This window comes from Chinchilla lanigera, unplaced genomic scaffold (assembly GCF_000276665.1).
Source record: "Chinchilla lanigera isolate Chin_1 unplaced genomic scaffold, ChiLan1.0 scaffold00169, whole genome shotgun sequence".
NCBI classification, from domain to species: domain Eukaryota; kingdom Metazoa; phylum Chordata; class Mammalia; order Rodentia; family Chinchillidae; genus Chinchilla; species Chinchilla lanigera.
This window is the reverse complement of record NW_004955570.1, coordinates 1699738-1707932: the sequence shown is the minus strand read 5'-3', so window position 1 is coordinate 1707932 and position 8195 is coordinate 1699738.

Genomic DNA, 8195 nt, shown 5'->3' with positions numbered 1-8195 from the left:
AGTGGAAAAATTCCCTGCGGGTGGCGCAGTCCCGCGTGGGGTGATCAGCCCAACCCTTCGCCCCTGTTCTGCACCAGCAGGCCCAGGAGAGGGCCCTGCTCCCCCAGATCCTAATGTCAAGGCCAGTGGCTGCCCAAGCCAGCCCCTGCAGTGGGTCGCGTCACTCCTGCTAAGGAAGGGCTTGGGGACTGCCTCTCGCCTCTACCTTTCCTCCCTCCTGGGCCGCCCCACCTGCCTGACACCTAATTGCAAGCAGCGTTCCTTCACTCCACAATGCGTCCCTCCGCGTGCGCCTGGACCATCTATGGCTCCCTATTGCCGCCTCGACCACCCTTGGGTCTGTCTAGCCCCTGGAGTAGAGAAGGGTCAAATTCCAGCCCAGGGGATCTCAGCCTGCCTTTCCTGTTTTATTTACCTTCAATTTCTGTCTCACTGAATGAGGCTGCGCTGACTAGCAGCTCAGGTTGGGCTGGTGGAATGGAGGCAGCTGGTGAGGAGACTAGAGTTGTGATGTAGCTTGACCTCTGCTCTTCCGCTACCTGGCAGAGTGTGTCCTTGGGCAAGTATGTGTATGTATGTTGTTTTTTTGTTGTTGTACTGGGGATTGAACCCAGGGCTTTCACCCTGAGCTGTATCCCCAGTCCTTTGTTTGTTTGGTTTTGTTTCTGAGATAGGGTCTCACTATGCAGTTCAGGCTGGTCTTGAACTCACTGTGTAGCCCAGGCTGGTCTTGAACTCACAGTGATCCTCCTGTCTCAGCCTCCAGAGTGCTGGGATTATAGGTGTGCACACCATGCCCAGCTGCCAGTGTATCTGAAGCTCATCTTGACCAGTTGTTGGAGTAGCAGGAGGTGCAGCCTCTGGGGCACTGGGATCAGTGGGGAACATTTAGGGAGCTGAGGCCAGGAGCACTTGGCCCAGTGTGCTGAACACCTGCTCAGTGGGAAAGTTCACACCATCTGGGCTGTAAACTCGGAGGGCAGAGGACCTGGGTGGGCCATTGGGTGTCTCGGTGCTCTGGGTGCAAACCCAAGCAAGGGTCCAGAGCAGGACTTCTGCGCCCCCCCGTTCTCCTTCAGGTAGGCCTGGGGGAGGCGGCCACTTGGCTCAGGAGCCAAGATGCCACCACCTTCTTCGTGGCTGGCTGGGGCAGGGTTGCTTGTGCTGACCCGGGGGGCTGGAGTTGGGGGCAGGAGTCAGAGGAGGGTCTGTCTCTGGGCCACCACAGTGGCTGGGACCCTAGGACCCACAGAAAGTTACGGTGTGACAGTTGGCACCGGCTGAGTCCTCACCGCTTTCCATGAGCTGGGAGACAAGGTCTCTAGCCATCCTGGGACAGAGGACACATTCCAGTCCTTCTTCGGGACAAGCAGCCGGGGTCAGAGAGCTCATGCTGCTTGTCATGCTGCTGGACACCAGCAAAGCTGGGACCCCAGCCAGCCCCTGACCCCAGACACACCTCCTGGCAGACCAAGGGGGGTGTTGGGTGTTGGGTGTCCGTGGGCCCCTGTCCCAGGGGTCCCATTGATGTGCCCATTTTATACACTTGCTTTGGGGACTTTCTGGGCCAGGACTGGAGTCCATAAAAAAAAATCTTGGGGATCAGCGCTGGAGTGGGTCTCAGAGCTCCTGTAATCCACAGGGAAACTGAGAATAGAGAAGGCGGTGGACCCACCCACACCCAGAAGCTCCTTCCTGCCTCCTTGGGCCTCTGGACCCCACCTATTATTTTATGAATTAATAAAAATAACAGGGCTTATCTTTTCAAGCATTAGACTGAATAAAATGCTACAGTAATCAGGAGGAGATACTGGCCTAAGGACAAACAGATCAGTGGGATGGAACAAGGAATCTAGAAATAGTCCTGTACATACATAAAGGCGGAGTAGAACAACTATACCTTTGACATGTAGAAAGAGCCTACCTGCCTCCCCGACAGGTTCAAGAGGAAACTGTTATAGGAACCTTTCTCTCCTGCTCCTGATGTTTCCTTGCATGTAGAGGGGACTGAATTCCTGCAACACATTGAGCTCCCCCCCCACCCCCACCCCTCCACATGCCCAGGAGGCAATGGCTGCCTTACCTGGTTCATACGCATGGTTAACTCCCCCTTTCTCTGCTTAGGAGTGAGCTGCCCACAGCAGGCTCATTCCAACACCACATCCAGCACTATTATGACTAGGGGTAAAGATTGCCAAATGCCCATTGTCAGTATGAAAAACCCACTGACCATTCTTCTGTAATTCCAGCACTCAGGAGGCTGAGGCAGCAGGATCCTCATGAGTTCAAGGTCAGCCTGGACTACATAGAAGATCCTGTCCCAGAGAGAGAGAGACAGACAGACAGACAGACAGAGAGACAGAGACAGAGACAGAGAGAAGGGCAACTCATTGGCTGTCACAATGACCCTCATCCTTCAACCTTGTATTAGTTTTTTTTTTTGTCTTTTTTTTTTTTTTTTTTTTTTTTTTGTCTTTTTGAGACAGGGTCTCCCTGTGCAGTTCAGGCTGGCCTTAAGCTCACTTTGTAATCTAGGCTGGTCTCGAACTTGCAAAGATCCTCCTGCCTTAGCCTCCCGAGTGCTGGGACTCCAGGTGTGCACCACCACGCCTGGCCCTCGTTTTGTTTTTTTTTAAGATGATTATTCTTTTTTCTGGTCCTCCTGCTGCTGAATCTTCATCTTATCTCTGGGGTCAGAATCCAGGAAGGGAAAGGAAAGTTAGTTACTGAGCCCCTCCAAAGACATCCACTGAAATCACAGTGGGAATTATGAAACAGCTGATAGTATGGAAAAGAAATAAATGCAAAATAAAATGTGTGGAATGCAACTAAAATGACATTTATGGAGAAGCACGGAGCTTTAAGTGCATTTGCTCTAAAACACAAATGACTTAAACATACATGAGCAAAGCTTTCAAATGAGGAAAGAAAGTTTAAAAATAGTGGGAGGGAGTAAACAATAAAGATAAGGATATGAATGGAAAGGAAATCAACAATTACGGAATGATCAACAAAGCCGAAAACTGGTTCTTTGAAAAGACAAATAAAATACACAAACATCTAGCAAGTTAATCAAGGGAATGAAGAAGGAAGGCACAAATATCTAGTAATAACAATGAAAGAAGAGCCAGGCATTGTGGCACACACTGATGGTCACAGCTATTCAAGAGGCTGAGGCAGGAAGATCTTGAATATTGGAATCCAACCTCAGCAGTTTAACAAGACCCTGCCTCAAAATAAAAAGGGCAGGGACATAGCTAAGCATTCCCTGGGTTCAATCCCCCCTTCTGCTGAAAAAGAGAAAAAGGAAAAGAATAAAACAATGAAGCTGCAGTTTTAAGGATCATAAATGAAAAGGAGAATTTGTAGAAAAATGCAAGGGATCAAAGTTGACTGAAACAGAAGAAAAAAAGGCAATAATTATTAAAGAAAATAAACCAGTATTTACAAAATCACCACTCTTGGCCAGGCATGGGGGGACATGCCTGTAATTCCAGCACTCCAGAGGCTGAGGCAGGAGGATCACTGTTCTTTCAAGGCTAGCCTGGACCACATAGCAAGACCCTGCCTCAAAACAAAGAAATTCACCCCACATCACTCTCCCCTCACAAAGAAGCGCATGTGCCGTAGACACCAAGGAGGCGGATGTCGCTCAGAGGTGACGAAAAAGCGTGAGGGCAGCAGCTGGAGACACTGATCCCAGGTCCGGTCCTCACCGCGGTCCGCCCCGCGGCTGCCCTCACCCCAGTGCGCCTTCCCACGTGAGCTCTGAGCTGCCTCTTCTGAGCAAGTCCTGCTGGGTTTCTGCCACCCCGTGTCCCCCCACACACAAACCCACGCACCACACGACCCCGTGCACGTCCACGGTAGGGGGCGCCTTCCCGCAGCCCCTCCCCCAGCGCCCTGGGTGACGCAGGGGACTGATGTCAACCCGGACGCAAAGGACCCGAGAACCTGATCATCTCTCAGCCTTACCCAGAATTCAGCCTCTGGGGACACAGGGCCTCCTGGGTGTGTGTTGCGTCACCTTCTTGGCACTTCCTGGGGGGATGACCCTCGGTGGGAGGGACGGAGGGATGCCAGACCACTGCCAGAGACTCCCAAGGCAGCGGAAGTTCCTGGTTTTCTAAAGGGTCTTCCGGGGATCCCCTCGTACAGGGAGGCAACAGGCGGAAGCCAGGCAAGCCCACAGCCATTCGAGGTCTTTGGAACCTGGGTCCCCCAGCAGCCCGGTCGCCTCCGGCGGTATCTATCAGCTTCCACCATGCGGGTGCCAGGCCACAGTTGCTCAAGGAGTAGCCAGCTGATCGCACTGCTGAAAATATATTTTCTTCGGTCAATAATAACTATTTAATTGGGGCTTAATGAGTGAACGTTCCCAGAACATTGGAGATTCCTGAGTGACAGCCGGCAGGAAGAGCCGCGCTCCTGTTCTAACAGCGGTGCTACTTAAGCCATTTTCCAAAAGTAGGTGTGATGGAGCCCAGAGGATTAGATTCACCAAAAGTAAAGGGTGAAATGAGCACCCTTGGGGAACCCCGGCTCTCTCCCCAGCTTGGCTTCCCCTCTTTTGCCTCCCAGAAGGGGTCTGAGAGAAGCAACCCTGGAGATGCATGACCTTGACCTTAGACTGAGAACTTGACCTTTGCCCTAGGAGCACCAAGAGGGAGGGGATGGACCTTGGTCTTCGTGCTGTACCCCAGTCCCCAGCATGGGGTGCAGGGGCCTCCTAAGCTTGGCAGAATGGGTGAGTGAAGGCTGTCTCTGTCACGTCATCATAATGTCCTTGCTAGACCCCTGCCCCTTGGGCCAAAGGCCCAGGAGAGCTACCCAGCACCCACATTTTTCAGATGCAAAACTGAGGAGCTGGGGCTCCTCTCTCACAGCTTTCAGTTGTTTGGGGGGTCGAGTGGGGTGCAGCAGGTTCTTTTCTCCTGGTTATCAACGGGCACCTCAGGGGCCCCGAGCCCTCTGGCCTGTGGCCCTGGACCCTCTCTCTGTCCCCCTGAGCCCTCCAGAGGGTGAGGTAGCTGGGGACTCAGAGCGCCCAGGATAAAGCACAAGTGCTGTGACCTTGGCAGCTTGGCCTCACTCTCCCTGCTTCCTACCTGGGGGACACCCACAAGGTCCCCAGAGTTGGGGGGCTCTGGGTAAATGTCTGCTGGCCCCTGCAGGTTCACAAGCATGTGCCACCATGCCCACCAGCCTTGTCATTTTTGTCTGGATTTTTTCTGAGACAAAGACCCCACCAGGGGGTCCCTGGGACACTATAGAATATTCCAACTTTGAAAAATCTGATTTTGAGACAGGATCTCACTGCAGTGCCCAGATTGGCCTCAAACTTATGATATTCCTCAAATAGCTGCATGACAGGCATGTGCCACCCCACATGGCAACAATCATATGCTTTGATGTGAAAAAATGAGATAGGATTACACAGTCTTTACAATCAATGGCTGTGGCAGAGTTGCTGCTGACCCCCAGTTCTCTCTCTTGCAAAGCCAGAGGCACGTTTACTGGTGCATAGTAGACTGAGGAAGACCAGATGCCCCAGCCCTGGTTGGCCTAGTGGTTACGTGTGGGAATGATACATGTGTAGTGTGTTATGCTTTGTGTCTAGATGTCCCCCCAAAGCCCCATGCAGTCATAGTTGGGGCTTTTTCAGAGGTAGTTGAATCTGGAGTGTGTGATGCTGGGATTAAGGGTGGGTGATTACTAAATCAGTTCAGTGATTAGCTTGGCACTGCCCTGGTCCTGGTGCAAAATAGGAGATAGAAAGAGCCTTGTCTTCTGGCCTTGTTACTTTGATGCCTTCTGCCCACCATGAACTGTTTCTCCTCTGTGATGCCCTCTGCCATCCCACCCTGCCTTGGAGCCAGCTGATTATGGACTGAAACCTCTACAAACTGTGAGCTAAATAAACCTTTCCCCTCTTACCTTGGCTGTTGGGTATTTTGTCTCAGCAAGGAGAACAGTAACTAAGATATGGTGTGAAGAACAAATACAGGGAGTGTTTACATTTTTAAAAAAATTATTATAGTAAAAGGCACATTGCTATGAATCCCCCCAGAATCCTCCTCTTGGCCTGGAACATACCTCATCCTTCTTGCCGCTTTCTGAAGCAGCTCTGGAGTCCTCCACTCTGAGCGCCTTCATGACATGTGATAAAAAGTGTGAGTGCTGTTGTTGAGTGCCATCCAAAGGAAAAGCAGGCTTGTCCAACTTGTTCACCAGATCTGGCATCATGTGACTTCCGGCTGTTCCCTGAAGTCAGAGTGACGGAAGAAAGGGAAAGGTTTTGAATCTATTCGAGACACTGAGGAAGCCACAACAGTCCAACTAAAGACACTCAGGAAAGAGGACTCCAGAGCTGCTGCAGAAACTGGTAGGATGATGGGATCAGTGTGTCTGAAGTGAGGGGGAGGATCCTGAGTGGTGTTCATGGCGCTGTGCCTTTTACTATAATACATTTTTAAATTTAAACTTCACCATGTCTTTCAGTCACACTGAGTGTCTTAGTTACTGTTCTCAATGCTGAGACAGAATACTCAGCACCTAAAGTTAAAGGGGGAAGGTTTCTTTGGCTCACAACTTGTAGAGGTTTCAGTGCCTAGTTGGCTGGCTCCAAGGCAGGGTGGTGTGGCAGAGTAGAAACAGTCTGTGGCAAAGCAAGGCAAGAAAAAGCAGGCAGCAGGGAAGTAGCAAGCAGCAGCAACAAGCAGTGACACTATGTTGTCCCTTATATGTTATCCAGGCTGCCTGGCCGTAGGGCAGGTAGTACACACACCTGGGGTGGGGCACTCTTAATCCTACCCAGGACTATGCCAATCCAATCAGTAGACTGATTTAGTAATCCCACACCCTTGATCCCAGCATCACACACTTTAGATCCAACCACCTCTGAAAAGCCCCATCCATGACTGAATGATAATCTGCGGGGACATCTAGACGCAAGCCATAACACTTTAGTACTTTTCATTTTTAAAAATTCATACCTGCTTGTTTTATATTATATTTTTTGCTATTTCTTTTCCTAACCAATTTGAAGATCTTAAGCATACTGACTTGAACTCATGCCGTAGAAGAGTTCCAGTGTTCAAATTTCCACAGTACTGAAGTCATCTTGTGATCACTGACTTTGCCAACTGCTTGGTGAGTAGATGCCAACGTCCCCCCTCCTCACCTGCTGGCATCCAGCCCTCTCTGTCATCCCCTGTCTTTGAGTGTGGCAGCACTTAAGACTTGCTCTGGTTAACAGAATATGGAGAACATATTGAGCGTCACCTGCTGTGTTACTAGCAGACTTGTGTTAGACTTTCCCTGAGGGCCAGTGAAGCAAGCGGTCCTGCTGGGAAAGCCCTGTAGCAGGTTGCTGTTGCTTGTGTCTAGTTGTCCCTCCAAAGCCTCATGTGGGCATAGGTGGGGCTTTCCAGAGGAAAGCTAGATCTAGGGTGTGAGGCTGGGATTAAGGATGCCTCACCCTTGGTGTGAGTACTATCCAAAGGGCTTGGATGGAATACAAGGGACAGAAAGAAGTCTTGCTACTTTGCTGCTGCCTGCTGACACTCCTGCTGCTCCTGCCTGTTCTGCCACGGACTGTTTCTCTTTTGCAGTGCCACCTTGCTTTTGAGCTAGCCGACTATAAACTAAAACCTCTGTAGACTGTGAGCCAAAATAAACCCTTCCTCCCTTAACGTGTGAGTGTTGAGTATTTTGTCTCATCCATGAGAAAGTAGCTAAGCCTGATTTTGGTACTAGGAGTGGGGTTGTCACTGTGACTGTACCTGACCGTGTGGTTCAGGAACCTTTGGATCTGGCTCGTGGGAAGGGTTTGGGAAGGTTTGAAGATGCTGGCTGAAGAAGCAGACCTGGAGTTCTTTAAATTGTACTTGATGGTAGGTTCTGGTCAGAGCACAGAAGACCCAAATGCTGTTAGAAATTCTGCTGGTAAAGACAGAAATTCTGCTGCTTCTGTTGGGAAGAAAGATGACATTGACTGTTGGACTCTGGACCATGCGTGTTATGTTTTGGCAGAAAATTTGTCTGTATTTGCTCCTGTCCAGAGACTGCCTGAGATTAACATTAATGGCTGTGAACTAATTAATCTGGAAAAAAAAAACTTCAAGGCAGTCTAATGTTGAAGCAGTGGCATGGTTATGGTTGGAGGCTTTTAGCTAGATCTATGTTGAGAAGAG